Here is a 13,189-nt window from a genome sequence, read left to right on the forward strand (position 1 = left end):
ATACTTCCAAGCTTATTTTATGAAGCCAGCATTACCCTGAAAACAAAATAAAGCAAAGATACTACAAGAAAAGAAAATTACAGACCCATATCCCTAAAAGAATATTGATGAAAAATTGTCAAATACTAGCAAACCAAATTCAAGGATGTGTTAGAAGGGTTATATATCATAACAAAGTAAGCTGTACTCCAGGAATGCAAGGATGGTTCAACACATAAAAATCAAGGTGATACATCACATTGATAGAATTAAGGGCGTAAATCACATGATCATCTCAATTAATGCAGAAATGCATTTGAAAAAATTGAGCAACCTTTAATAATTTAACAAAACCCTCAACAAAATAAAAGGAAATTGCATCAGCATGATAAAGTCCATGTAGGGAAAACCCACAGCTAGCATCTTACCCAATGGTGAAAAGCTGGAGTCTTTCTAAAATCAGGAAAGAGGCAATTATACCCTTTCTCACAACTTCTATTAACATAATATGAAAAGTCCTGCTCTGGACAAGAAAATAAAATTAAATGCATCCAAATTGGAAAGGAAGAAGTAAAATTATCTCTGTTCACAGGTGACATGACCTTATATGCAGAAAACCCAAAAGATTGCAAAAACACGTGCACACACAGATTGAGAGAGAGACAGAGAGAGACAGAGAGAGAGAGAGAGATTTATAACTAGTAATAGAATGCAGCAAAGTTGCTGAATATAAAGCCAATTCACAAAAATCATTTGCATTTCTATACACTAACAACGAAATATACAAAAAGAAAATAAACCATCCCATTTATGACAGCATCAAAAGGAATAAAATACATAGAAATCAATTTAACCAAGGAGGCAAAAGATTGTATCCTGAAACCCACAAAACAGTGCTGATTGAAATTTAAAAACATATAAATAAATGGCATCCCCATGTTCAGTCACAATGATGTGGAAATGTCCCCAGGCAAAGTCAAAGGTAATCAGACTCGGCATGATCCCTATCAAAGTGTCAAAGGAACTTTTCAGAAACAGTAAAAAATACTAAAATGGGAATTTCAAAGGATCCCAAATAGCCAATGCAATAATGAGAGAGAAGCAAAGACGGAGACTCACACTTCCTGATTTCAAAACATACTACAGAGCTCAAGGGATCTAAATAATATGACACTGGAATAAAGACCAATGGAACAGAATAGAAGCCCAGAAACAGAAACTCCCACAAAGGGTCAAAGGGTCTTTGATGGAGCACCAAGGCGATGCAGGAGAAAGGGACAGTCTCTGTAACCAACAGGGCCGTGAGGAGTGAGTGTCCACACCCACAAGAATGAAGCTGGACTCTTGCCTCCCACCACACACAAAAGTAAACTCAAAATGGATGAAAGGCCCAAATGAGACTATACTACTCCTAGAAGGACACATGGGGGTGTCTTCATGACACTGGGTTGGCCACCAGTTCTTGGACATAATACCAAAAGCAGTTCAACAAAGCAGAAAATGGAAAGTGGGACTATATCAAACTGAAAATGTTCTGCCCAGTAAAGAATCAACAGACTGAAAACACAATTTAGAGCAGGAGAGAAAATATCTGCAAGCCATATATCTACTAAAGGCTTAATATCCAGAATATATAAAGAACTCAACAACAAGAGGAGTAACAACTAGAGTTTGTAAATGGGTAAGACTTGCAGATGGATAACCAGTGTATGAAAAGATGTTCCACACATCAGTCATCAGGAAAGGCAGATCAAAGCCACATGGAGATATTACTCCCATTAAGATGGCCACCATCAAAAGAAGAAAACATAAAATATATCTCCATGAGGACGGGGAGAAGCCGGAAGTCTGGCGTAGTCGGCAAGAATGCAACATGGTGAGGCTGCTATGCAAAATGTAGGCAAGTTCCTTAAAAATTAAGAATATGGTCCAGCCATTTCCTCTTATGAGTATATGCCCAAAGGAACTGAATCTCAAAGAGCAGCTCCCACATGTGTGTCCACCGTGGTGTTATTTGTAATATCCAAGAGGTAGAAATGACCTAACTGCCCATCAACAGATGGACAGAGTATGGTGAGCGCACAATGGACATACCCGGCCTTAGGGATATCCTGTCATAGGCTAGAACACAGGAGAAACTTGGGGACATTGTGCTAATCCATCAGTCACAAAAGTCATACACTGCATGATCCCTCATAAGAGTATTGAGACGTAGCCAGACTCCTAGGGGCAGAAGGCATGGTGGCTGCCCAGGCCTGGGGCAAAGGAGCTGCTACTCTGCACATAGAACTATCTTGCAAAATCAGAAAGCCCAGAGATCTGTGGTCCATGCAGCTAATGCTACTGTACTGTACGCTGAAAAGCAGTTAAATGGCAGATTTTATGCTGTGTACTTTTACAATGAAAGGAGTAAATGAAAAGATAAGGCCCAGAAAATCACCTGCCAGTTTTCAAAAGCCTGGTAAGTATGGACCCTAACATGCAGCCACCGAGTTAGCAGGAATGAGTGTTGGGAGCTTACTTTTTAGTTTAAGAACTAAAAGGAGAAAACAGGATTCGGATTCCACTTTTGTTTTTGTTCTAAATAACACTGGGGGAGGGAGAGGAGAGGCCTGGTCAAGGCTTGAGCCTTAGGAAGGGGAGACTCAGACCCGCTGCCAGGGCCGCACCTGCCCTGACCAGCACCCCTGAGCTAGGGAACAGCTCCAGCCAAGCCCAAGCATCTACTTCCTCCCACCACAGGTCTCTGGGGCCTGTGATCCTAGTGTCATCCACTCAATGAGGCAAGAGTGCCATTTCCCCACACAGTTACTGAAGCCAAAGGTAGGGAGTCTCGTGTCCTCGTCTGGCCATCTAGAAATGGCAGGTGGATGGGTGACTGGTGGATGACCATGTGGCTTGCCATGAGCAAGGCAGGAGTCTGGGGTCCAGATGGGTTGCTACCAGGATGGCAGGGAGGTTTAGGGAGGGCAAAGCCCCTTAGGGAGGCTGCCACCCAGGGACAGGGGCAAAGCAGGCACAGAGGAATCCTGAAGCTCAGCCACGGACTTGCCATTGACCCCTCCTGAGTGCAGTCAGGCCCCCCAGGGAAGAGGGTGTGGAGGGTGCAGGCCTGGGCCCCACCTGCCAGAGTTGGTGGGACGGAGAATGAACCATAAACAGCGAATGAATTCCAAGACTCGCTGCGACTCTGGGTTTCCCAGGAGAGTCAACCCCTGGGGTGAAACCACCCTTCCCTGTGATGCAACTCGGGAACTGGAAAGCAAGATCTCAGCATCTCAGCAGCCGAAATAGAGCCCCTTCAAGGCACCCTCCTCTTGGAACTGAATTGGTGATGAGAAGACAAAGCTGTCCGAAGAGCTCAGAAGCAGTCACCCACAGAGCATGCTTCTTCCTGCAGTTAGTGACAGCAGTGAGTGGTGATAATGGGAAAGCTCAGCCTAACCCTTGGCTTGAAATGGTCGAGGCCTGTTAGGCACAGATGCGAAGGACACAGAGGAGCAGCGGCCCCATCTCCGGAGGTCAGTACATTGGCGGGGCAGTCATCCTGAGTTCCAGTGATGTTCCAGCCACAGTGGGCCCAAGGCACTCCCCACACACAGCACAGAGCCCACTGCATGGCTGGCTGACTTCTCCCTCCACCACCAATGACCATGCCCACAGCCCGTCTGTGCCCCTTCACTCTGGACACCCTTCATACCCACGCACTGGCCTGGGAACCTCTGGACCTTTCCCTCAGGCTCTGCCGCTCTCCCCACACTCTGTTAGACACCATTCCTGAGAGTTTCTTCAAAAACCCAAAGAAAGTAGAATGTCTGTGCTTTTTGTGAGCCCTCAATTAATGAATGATATACACTTTTAAATAACATAAAAGCACACTGCACTCTGTGCTAGTCTTGATTCTTTCTGTTAAAACTGATCATCAGGCCGGGTATTATGGCTCATGCCTGTAATCCCAGCCATTTGAGAGGCTGAGACAGGAGGATGGCAAATTCAAAGTCAGCCTCAGCAACTTAGAGAGACTCTGTCTCAAAATAAAACGTAAAAAGGGCTGGGGATGTGGTTCAGTGGTTAAGTGCACCAGGTTCAATCCCCAATACCCCCCCCCAAAAAAAAATGATCATCAGATTTTCTTTTAGAAACAGGGCCTCGCTAAGTTGCTGAGGCTGGCTTTGATCATCAGACTTTTGATCATGAATAAGCATCTTGCTGAGATCTTCCCAGGAATATAGTCTATTCTTTCCAAAATTACTTGTGACGTTGTAATTGGTCTAGACCAATGTTTTAATATAGTACCCACAGATTCAAAGCATCTGTGACTCTCCCACAATTGTGTACAAAACTGTTATCTGTGAATGAGGGGTTTCCTGGGCATAGGATCCATGTTATTTGTGACTCTAAAAGGCAACTATGCTGCTATCTGCCCACCTACCCCAAAGTTTAAGCATCATAACTTCAGTCAAAATTTTTAAGGCAAGGATCTAGGGGTGTAGCTCAGTGGTAGAATATGGGCTTAGCATACCTAAGGTCCCGGGTTCAGGCCCCAGCACCAAAAAGAAAGCAAAGAAAAATAGAAAAATAAAATAAAATTTAGAATCATCTGAAGATTTTAATGCAAATCTTTTAGGAGATCCTGTTCGATTATTTTAAAATATCTCACCCATGCAGGAGATGCAAGATTTTAAGTCGCATTTTTGTTCAAGAATTAGGACACAAGAATATCATAGGGTCTCATTACAAAGCACTGTGCTATATAATAATCCATGTGGGAGAAAACAGAACATGAGGTCGGGGTGACCAGGCTGGGCCTGGGCCATCGCCCTGACTCTAGGCAACCACCCTGGGTCTAGGGCAATCACACTGGGCCTGGGCGACCACCCTGGCCCTGGGCCATCACCCTGGACCTGGGTGCAGGACGGGAGCACAGCACAGCCTCTGCAGGCAGTGTGGACAGCATGCGGGTGAAGCATGCACAGAGCAGTTTCCAATCCTGGGTTTTTAGCCCTCCCTGTACCTCACATGCTGAATCCACCAGTTCTGTCATATGTTAGACATGCGTGGCTCTGTACAGACTTTCCTAGTCTTCAACGATGCTCAATAAAATCAACAGGTAACAGGATGAGATCTGTAAAATCCTGCTAAGCCTACTTCAACTGTTCTCTAAGGAGAGTGAATTTCACATGGGTCTGTATTCATGTGTGAAGATGCTTCTTGCCCCAGGTTGATCTCTAGAAGAGTAGCCAGCTCCCAGAGCCAAGGGCTTCCCACTAGACCCAAAGCAATTAAACGAATACTCAACACACAGGAATCTTTGTTCTGGAATCCACCCAGGTACTGGGAGAAAGCAGGGGAGGGTAAGGAGGACAGGGTGCAGCAGCTCCAGCTGAGAAGCAGGTCCAAGGCCCCTGTGGCTCTGAGTCATTGGCCCACTGATGACCAAGCCACTTGGTCTGCTTATGCTGAGCTCCCAGGTGGGAGAAACGCCCACCACCGTCTGAGCAGCCCCTGGAGCGGTTCCTGGGCTCTTGCCCAGCTGAGGCATATTTGTCAATGCTTTTGTTTGCAATTAAATCTATTCTATTGTTTATCATGTCCTGGAACCTCAGTTTTTAAAACCAAATTTCCTGGCAACAAATGGTGGAGAATTTTTTCCTTTAGATTAGTAAAAGATGTCAAAAACCACCCTCCAAATGATCACTCAGCTCACCCATTTAATAAAGGGGAATGAATCAGCCATCCCACCTCCTTCCCCTTCCCATGTCCTTCCCCCATCGCCCCCAGGAAGGACAGAGAACATACCACATAGTCTGGGCTTCTGTCCCCAAGGGGGATTCCGTGCCTCCCCCCAAGACCCAGTTGTGAAACCAGATGAGGCAAAATGATTCAGAGCTCAGACAGAAGCAGAACCCGAACCCAGAGCTGCACTTCCACAGCCCAAGCAAAGAAGCCAGGAAACCCACAGGCTCCCGGGGTCTCCAGGGGAAAGAGACTTCCTGGTGGTGGCGAATGTCTGAGCTCTTCTTACAGAGATGGAGGAGGAGGAGGAGACCTTGTCCCCAGGCAGCAGATTCAGGAAGAGAAGCTCATGACGACCCGTCTTCCCAGTGGGCCCCTCTGACTCCTTCATCTTCACCCTGCCTCGTTCTCAGAAAGATTCAGGGCAGCTCTTTCCACTTAGTTGCTATCCACTGGAACGTGAAAGCCATCTCTTATTATGAAGGTCACCCTTAGCCCTGAAATCACATTCAATCATATTCCAAAGACTTTCCCAGGCCATTCTGCAATTCTGTGAAATTAGTTTTCATTAAGCCTACTCAAAAGCTTGTCATTTTCCCCGTCTGGAAATCTTTTTAAAGAAGGAGACCCACACATGCACATGAGGAAATAATTTTAAAACAAAGGCTTAAATGCATCCAGAGCTCCCATTCTGAAGACTTTTATTTGGTTTCCTCCAAGCACTGATTTTTAAAACCAGGCTGTTCAACTCTCTAGACGTAGGGTTAACTCCTGCCTGCCCTGTGTACATGGGGGCCGCAGAAACAAAGACCACACCAGACACACACCCCCACTGCAAATGAGAACTCGGGTTTCGTTAATTGGGACGCCCAGAACCTTCGTCTTTGCCACATGCCTTTCTCTACTGTGGGAAGGAAATCCCCTGGTTCTCTCTCTTTCCCAATCTCTCTTGCCTGAGTCCCAACAAGGACATAGGAGAACATCTTTGAGTTCTCCCAGAGCAGGGAGGAGAAGGATGGAATTTAATACGGCTTGCCCTTTGACAGACCTTCGGGAAATCCTCGAAAGCAAGTGATATGGAAGGACTTGAGGAAAACCTCTCCAAAGAAACTCGTCAGAAGCTGGTTTTCTACCTTCTATTTTAAAGCTAGGATCTTGCATTTCTCTCCTATGGAATCACTCTAGGGGGAAAAAAAGAAAAGAAACAGACTCCATCTCTGAGTGCATGTCCTGTGACAGCACCTTGTCCCCTACTGGCATTCTTGTTAAACACTGAGTAGCTGACTCCAGACCTTCCACTCTTTCTGGTAAAATCCAATACAGTGATACGTGAAGCAACTCAGTGTCACCACAGAGCCACGGAGAAAGAGGAGGCTCCCCTGGCAATGAGCGTCTCCATGGGGGAGATGGCTGTGCATTGACACAGGTCCTGCACAGTGAGTGTCCTTCTCTCTACAGAGGCAGCCCAAGAGGCTTCAGATTAATTGCCCAGATATTCAAAAATTTGCTTAAAAACACTTTCCCAGCACCCAAGATAATGACCATGAAACAGAAAGCCCATGGCTGCTTTGCTTGAGAAGCTAGACACCAGCTGATGTCGAAAGCATTCTGCATTCTTAAATACGTAGCAGCCACACAAGACTCGCTCTCCATTTATCCTGCTATTGATAACCACGAGGCAGACCTCAATCCGTAAGAGAAAGCACCAGCAATTCAAAAGCAACTGCACAAACACCCATTGCCTTCCCACCTGGACACCCCTGGCTGTGGATTCAGATTGGCACTTTCCTACTGACCCCCACCTCTGCCTTTCTTGACCAAGAACTTAGGGGGCAGTGGCCTCTTGGAAACCATGGTGTTTTGTTATAAATTACTAAAGCGAAGTGGCTAAAAGTCTCCCGCATCATATGAAAAAGTTACATTTTTGTTCTCTGATTCATAATCAAGTGCAAAAGAGAAAATTCGTCTCTAAAATAGAGACCTTGCAAAATTCTACTTCCTTATTGTCTCGGCAGGTAACAGCCCGTTGATCTCTCCCAGCCTGACTTTCATGTGTCCGTTAAGCCTCATCACTGGATCGGGCAGAGGGCCTGAGCTTTCTACCTTCCTTCTGTTGCCAGGGGCTCAGGCCCTGGGGTGTTCCGCCCAGCTCACCACCAGCACCACCCCCCACCTGGTGCCCGCTCAGGACCATCTGTGGGTTCAGCTAAGCTGGCTGCAGCTCTGGGGATGCTGGACTGCTGAATCAACTAATGAACATTCCAGAAGTAAAAAACCAGTTTCCTGGAATGGTTTCCCTTGAGCACTGAGTCATCTCCAGCTGCTGTTCAAGTTTTAATTCTGAAGTTAAACTGACCCATGGGTCTTCTGTCCAGCGGCCAATTCCTTATACACCGGGCGGACGGCAATCGGTTGTGTGGCACACACCAGAGGATCTCACAGAAGTACTTCCCATTGAAGTTTTCCCTGCCCTTCCCAATTCTCCAGCGTTTCTCTGTATTCCATGCGTCTGAAACTTCAGGAGAACCGCAGATTACACTCTGCTAAATGCAGCCAGACCCCTACAAGACTATTTGCCTGTGGGAGAGGGTTTGGCAGAATTTTTTGTATTTGTTTCAATTTTTTCTTTTTTCTTTCCATTTTTTTTAAACAACAGTTACTCCTCTGCTCAATCAATTTAAAAGATGTTGCTCCAAAGAAAAAACTAGTAAGTGCAAAGAGTACCTTTCTCCACCGGATACTCAAAAACATACTCTTAATCAGGGTACCAGCTCCAGATATCTGCTCGTGGGGCAATGTCAGACAGCGCAGAACACTCAGGAAATGCTAGGTTTGCTTCTGCTACTTACTGGGTCTGAGACCAGCCATGTACCTCCCTGAGCCCCAAGTTCTCGCCTGGAGTGTAAACGTAAGGAGGAAACACCCACCAAGACCATCATTTTCAGTATTTCAAATAACCAAGCAGAAATCAAGCAACCTGAGGAGCAAGGGCTACATCTCAGTCACTTTTCCCCTCCCCTGATCTTGAAGCTAGTGCCCTAAGAGCCAATGGATCTTATTAAGCCAAATAACTATGAGAACACGCAGACCAACGCGAGGCACGTTGCTTTGCTCCAAGCTGAAATTCTGTACCTCGGGTTCCTAAAGCAGTTAACTCAGGCTAAAGTCTTAAGTCTGAGTTTCAGTGATACATCTTTGAATTAGCAAAGACTTTAAATTGGAACATTCATAATTACAGCTTGTGTGACTTTCTTAAAAATGTTAAAACTCGTTGCCCATTTGGAGAAAATGGCAAAAGGCAGGAAAGGAATGCTTTAGGAATTACAAGATTGGCTAATTTAAATCTCTCTTTTAGTGTTAAACTTTGTAATAGCTCTACGTGGGAACAGAATCTGACGTGAATATGCAAATACACTTTGGTTCCCAAGCACCTGCATTCACTTAAACTTCTGTAATGAGATACGAGTGAAATTCTTCCTTCAAAAGCTCTCCTTTGCTCAATGCACAGTGGCTTCTGAGCACAGAGCACCTCCCTCCAAGGCCATTTCACCGCAACACATTCACACGTGTGCATAGATGAAAAGTAAAATTCTAAACTTATGTCCACCTCAGATAGTATGAACAGTCACATTGATAACAGTAATAACATATTGAAACAGGTTCTATGCCTTTCCTAAACTTGTCCACAGCTCTGCAGGGGTGTGAATCAACTGACTCCCTGCACAACCCCACCCTAAGAAACGCCATACGCCAGCAGATTTTTCTGGCCTGTAGAGGAGTGCACCGCCCTCTAGAGGAAAGATATCAAACTACACCTTCAGGCCCTGCTGTCCCTGTGCCTACTGAAAACTTCATCTTCTCCCAAGAACAGACTGTGAGACCAGCATGTTTTGCAAATCACATTAAAAAACAACAACATAATGAATTCCTCTTTACAAAATTTTTGTCCCCTCTCAGAATAAGCAATTAATTACTATGGGCTCGAAGGGGCAAGCACGTCATTTGTCTCTTAGGATTTTTACAGTGGAAAGAGGAAAACTTCATCTACAAACCAGGGAATAGAAATAACCTTCCTTTAGTGTACAGCTGTCCAAATTGATGGAAACCTTGTGAAGCTCCCTTGCTTTAAAATTTGAATCTTTTAGGGCTTTGATTTCCTTAGCTAATAATAGAATTTCTAAATGTCAGGTCACTCCCCAAATCATCAACTATTTGTGCCACAGCGGTGTGTTTTTACTGCCTGCTTTCCACAGACAGGACACTGTGTAAAGTTCGCTCCCCCAAAGGTCAGTACGGGAAAGCCCGCCTGGGACACAATGTCCCGTTCAGACAGGGACACCACCTGCCATTCTTCCCCAGGAGATACCACATTCCAGCTTCTTCTACAAAGAAGTGACAACTAATTTTCGAGTAAAATTATTACGGAAGTTGTTAGTATGCCTGCAAGAAAGTCTCATACAACAGAATCCATGACTTGCTGGAGCATTTTAAATCGTAAATGTGGAATTTCACAACAAAACTGGGTGGGGGGGGGGCACAGTCCACTATTACAGCTGCACTTCACCCCGTGACTAAACGCTCAGAAGTGACAAGGAAACGAGCCAAGGCCCCGTGGCAAAAGCCCTCCACCAGCTTCCAGAGATGAAGGAAATCTCATTTCAAACTGGCTCTAAGCTCCACAACCAGAACCAAGATCAAGATGATTTGTCTGAACCGAAATCAATGATCACTAGGCAAAAGAGCAGAGGACCTTCTTCCTGCTTTACCATAAGTGATTATTAAGTTCTAACATCAGAACTAAAAAAAAAGGCACAGAGCATAAGTCAGGGAGATGCATGGGAATAAAGCAAAATGTAGAAGTAAGGCCAGCTCCTACTCAGGTACTTCCTCCTCTCAAAAGTATCATTAAGACTCCAGGCGGGTGCTGGCCCCTGGCTCCTCACTACGGCATGCCCTGCCCCCGCAGGATGGTGTCTTGGCCACACCCTCCAATTCCCAGATAGGAAAAATCCCCAAGAGCCACCGATAGCACCCAAGCAGGCGTGGTGACCCCCCCAGCTCTCCTCCCCACCCAAAGGCCACTCAGTGGCTGCTCACTGTCATGAGTGAGGAAGAGAGAAAGACACATAGCCACAAAACGCCTTGTCTAAACAAAGACGTCCAGACACAGTCTCTCTTCCGTAAAAGAAGCGCTGCACCTGGAGGCCCACGCCTTCACCCCCGCAGTCAGCCCCTCGCAGAACGGAGCAAACTCAGGCCTCCAAGGCCTCCACACCTAGAGATGGCCTGAAGGAGGACCGGCCAGGGTGGTCCAGGCAGGGCCACCACCCCTCTGCCGTCCACTGCACTTCTCTTAGCTGGCAAACCCTTAGGGAGCCTAAACCAGTGTCCCTGCTGTTTCTGATAGAACCTGACAGGAGGAATTCCCATGGGGACCAGTCCGGGGCGCCTTCCAAATCTCGACACACACCAGGTGGGGACCCGTGTGCTGGGCTTTCTGGGTGAGCCACACACCATCCAGGAGCCTCTGCCTCCTCTTCTCTAAAGCCAGCGAGTGATGCCCCAGAGGCTTCCAGCCTCGGATCTCTCCATTACCTTCTGCCCAGCAGAGAACTTGGAAGGTCTGATCATACCAGCAACAGCCCACCCACCCGTTTTCAAGACCACTGTGTTTGGGAGCAATAGAACTTTGATTTCAAAGCCATTTCTGCTCAGCTTTTTGCAGCATTAAGAATAGGTCCTCTGGGAGTTGGAGACTGTCCATCCACATGTGCCCTGAGCCCCCTTAAGGCTCTGAGTCCCTGGGGTTCTCATTAGTGTCACCGTGGTTAGGGAGGGAGGCTGGTTGGTGTGGGGTGCAGGTACTCCCCCAGACTCAGAGCACTTTGTTCCTAGGGTCCAGGCCAGCCTGTGAATCTGCCCCCAAGCTTGCTGATTTTTCAGAGTGAAATTCTGGTTTTCCCTTGACCACACCCCAACACTCCACAGGGCCCTCTCTGTGACCCCACCCCTGCCTCCGTTGAAGTGGATTTTCTAACATAGGAGGCTTGAACTGGGTCCCCAGACAGGCTGGCCACCATCAGTGGATAGTTGCCATCCTCAATGAAAGAGGGTCACCCCACCCGGCATCTTCCCACCCAGGGAATAGCCCTGGGGCCTCCCAGCTTGGCCCTGGCCTCGCAGTCTGGACAACACAGGCGGCCTCGGCCCCAGGAGCCCTACCTTATCCACTCGGCCTGCTGCCGGGGCACCAAATTCCTTCTCCTCCTCTGACCCCAGCAGCCCCTCAAGCAACCCCAGAGGACAAAATCTCCAACAGGAACTTCAGATTCCTAAAAAGATGAATCCCTGATCGGGGCTGAGGAACTGTGGACTGGCTCTGAGCCTAGGCATCAGGGTCACCCCAATCTTGTAAAGATCCTTTGCATGGTGGCCCAGAGCAGAAGGTCCGCTGGGCACACCCTGACCTGGTGTCCTCCTCAGAGAGCCAGAGAAAATACCCCGATGGCTCTGCTCAACAGGTAGCTCTGGATCCCCAGCAAGACACTTCTGCAAACAAAGCAGATTCCAGCTGGGCTTGAAGGAGGAGGCACTCCAAATCAACCATGAGCCGAAGCCCTCTGTGAGGGACAAGCAGGGTGCGTGGACAGCTGCAGACACCCAGCTGGAAAGGAAACCGTGTTCTCCCAGGCAACCCACGACCTTCACCACGTTAGGAAAACCCAGTGGCCACAGTGAAAAAGAAAGATCTTCGGAATCTTCCAGAGACCTGACACACGTATGGAACACGGGTGAGCAGAGTGAGTGTCAGCCACGGACCACCGAGAAGCAGCCACCTCCGGCTTACAAAGCCTTCTCCCTTTTGCCCGTGGATGCAGGGAAATCGCACTTACCCTGAGCAAACCTGGCCACACGTCCCTGTGCTTCCCGAGTCAGTTCTGTCTGGCCAGATGCATAGTCCACGCTCTCCTGCCTCTTCCCGGCCTTTCTCCACCCGAGGGGGCTCCGGGAGCAGAGGAGGCCGCTTCTCCTGGCGGTGCCTGTGGAGGCTGAGCCTGGAGAGCTGAACGGCCTTTGGTTGAAGACTGAGCTCCACACTGGACAGGGTCCAGGGGTACAGTCAGGCTTCCTCAGCTCCTCCTCCTCCTCCTCCTCCTTCCTCCAGACCCCTCCTCTCCCCCTCCTCACTGCAGAACTGACCCAACTGTAAATGAAAACCAGACTCCAGGCTCTGTTGCTTCTGGCCTCTCTTGCGAGCTGACGTCACCCTCTGAACGGTGCGCTCGCCTGACAAGCGTTTAGTTGGACTCCTGCAAACCCCAGCTCTTAAAAAAAAAAAAAATGACCATTTCTACCCATCACCTTTTGGGCCCAGCCCCTGGTGGCAAAAAGAATGAATTTTGGAATTTTTTCGTAGGTCTCCATGGTTTTCCTGCCATGTTTTCCAACACCATCTGAAAGGAAAACAGGAAAT

At 47.6% G+C, this 13,189-nt stretch overlaps 1 protein-coding gene across 6 annotated transcripts in view; it reads right to left on the reverse strand.

The window, feature by feature from the left end:
* COL6A3 (collagen type VI alpha 3 chain) overlaps window positions 1-12,894 on the reverse strand; it is a 78,541-nt gene extending 65,647 nt beyond the window's left edge. For 2 of the 6 annotated variants that reach the window (XM_081261455.1, XM_081261454.1), the window contains exon 1: window positions 12,609-12,892. The gene's annotated coding sequence lies outside the window, so the exon portion shown is untranslated. Of the gene's footprint in view, window positions 1-12,608 lie in introns of all 6 variants that reach the window. The other 4 variants (XM_081261453.1, XM_081261456.1, XM_081261457.1 and 1 more) reach the window with 4 other exon arrangements.
* Between the last annotated feature and the right edge of the window lie 295 nt (window positions 12,895-13,189).

Source organism: Spermophilus citellus (assembly GCF_964194105.1).
Source record: "Spermophilus citellus genome assembly, chromosome: 11".
Taxonomy (NCBI): domain Eukaryota; kingdom Metazoa; phylum Chordata; class Mammalia; order Rodentia; family Sciuridae; genus Spermophilus; species Spermophilus citellus.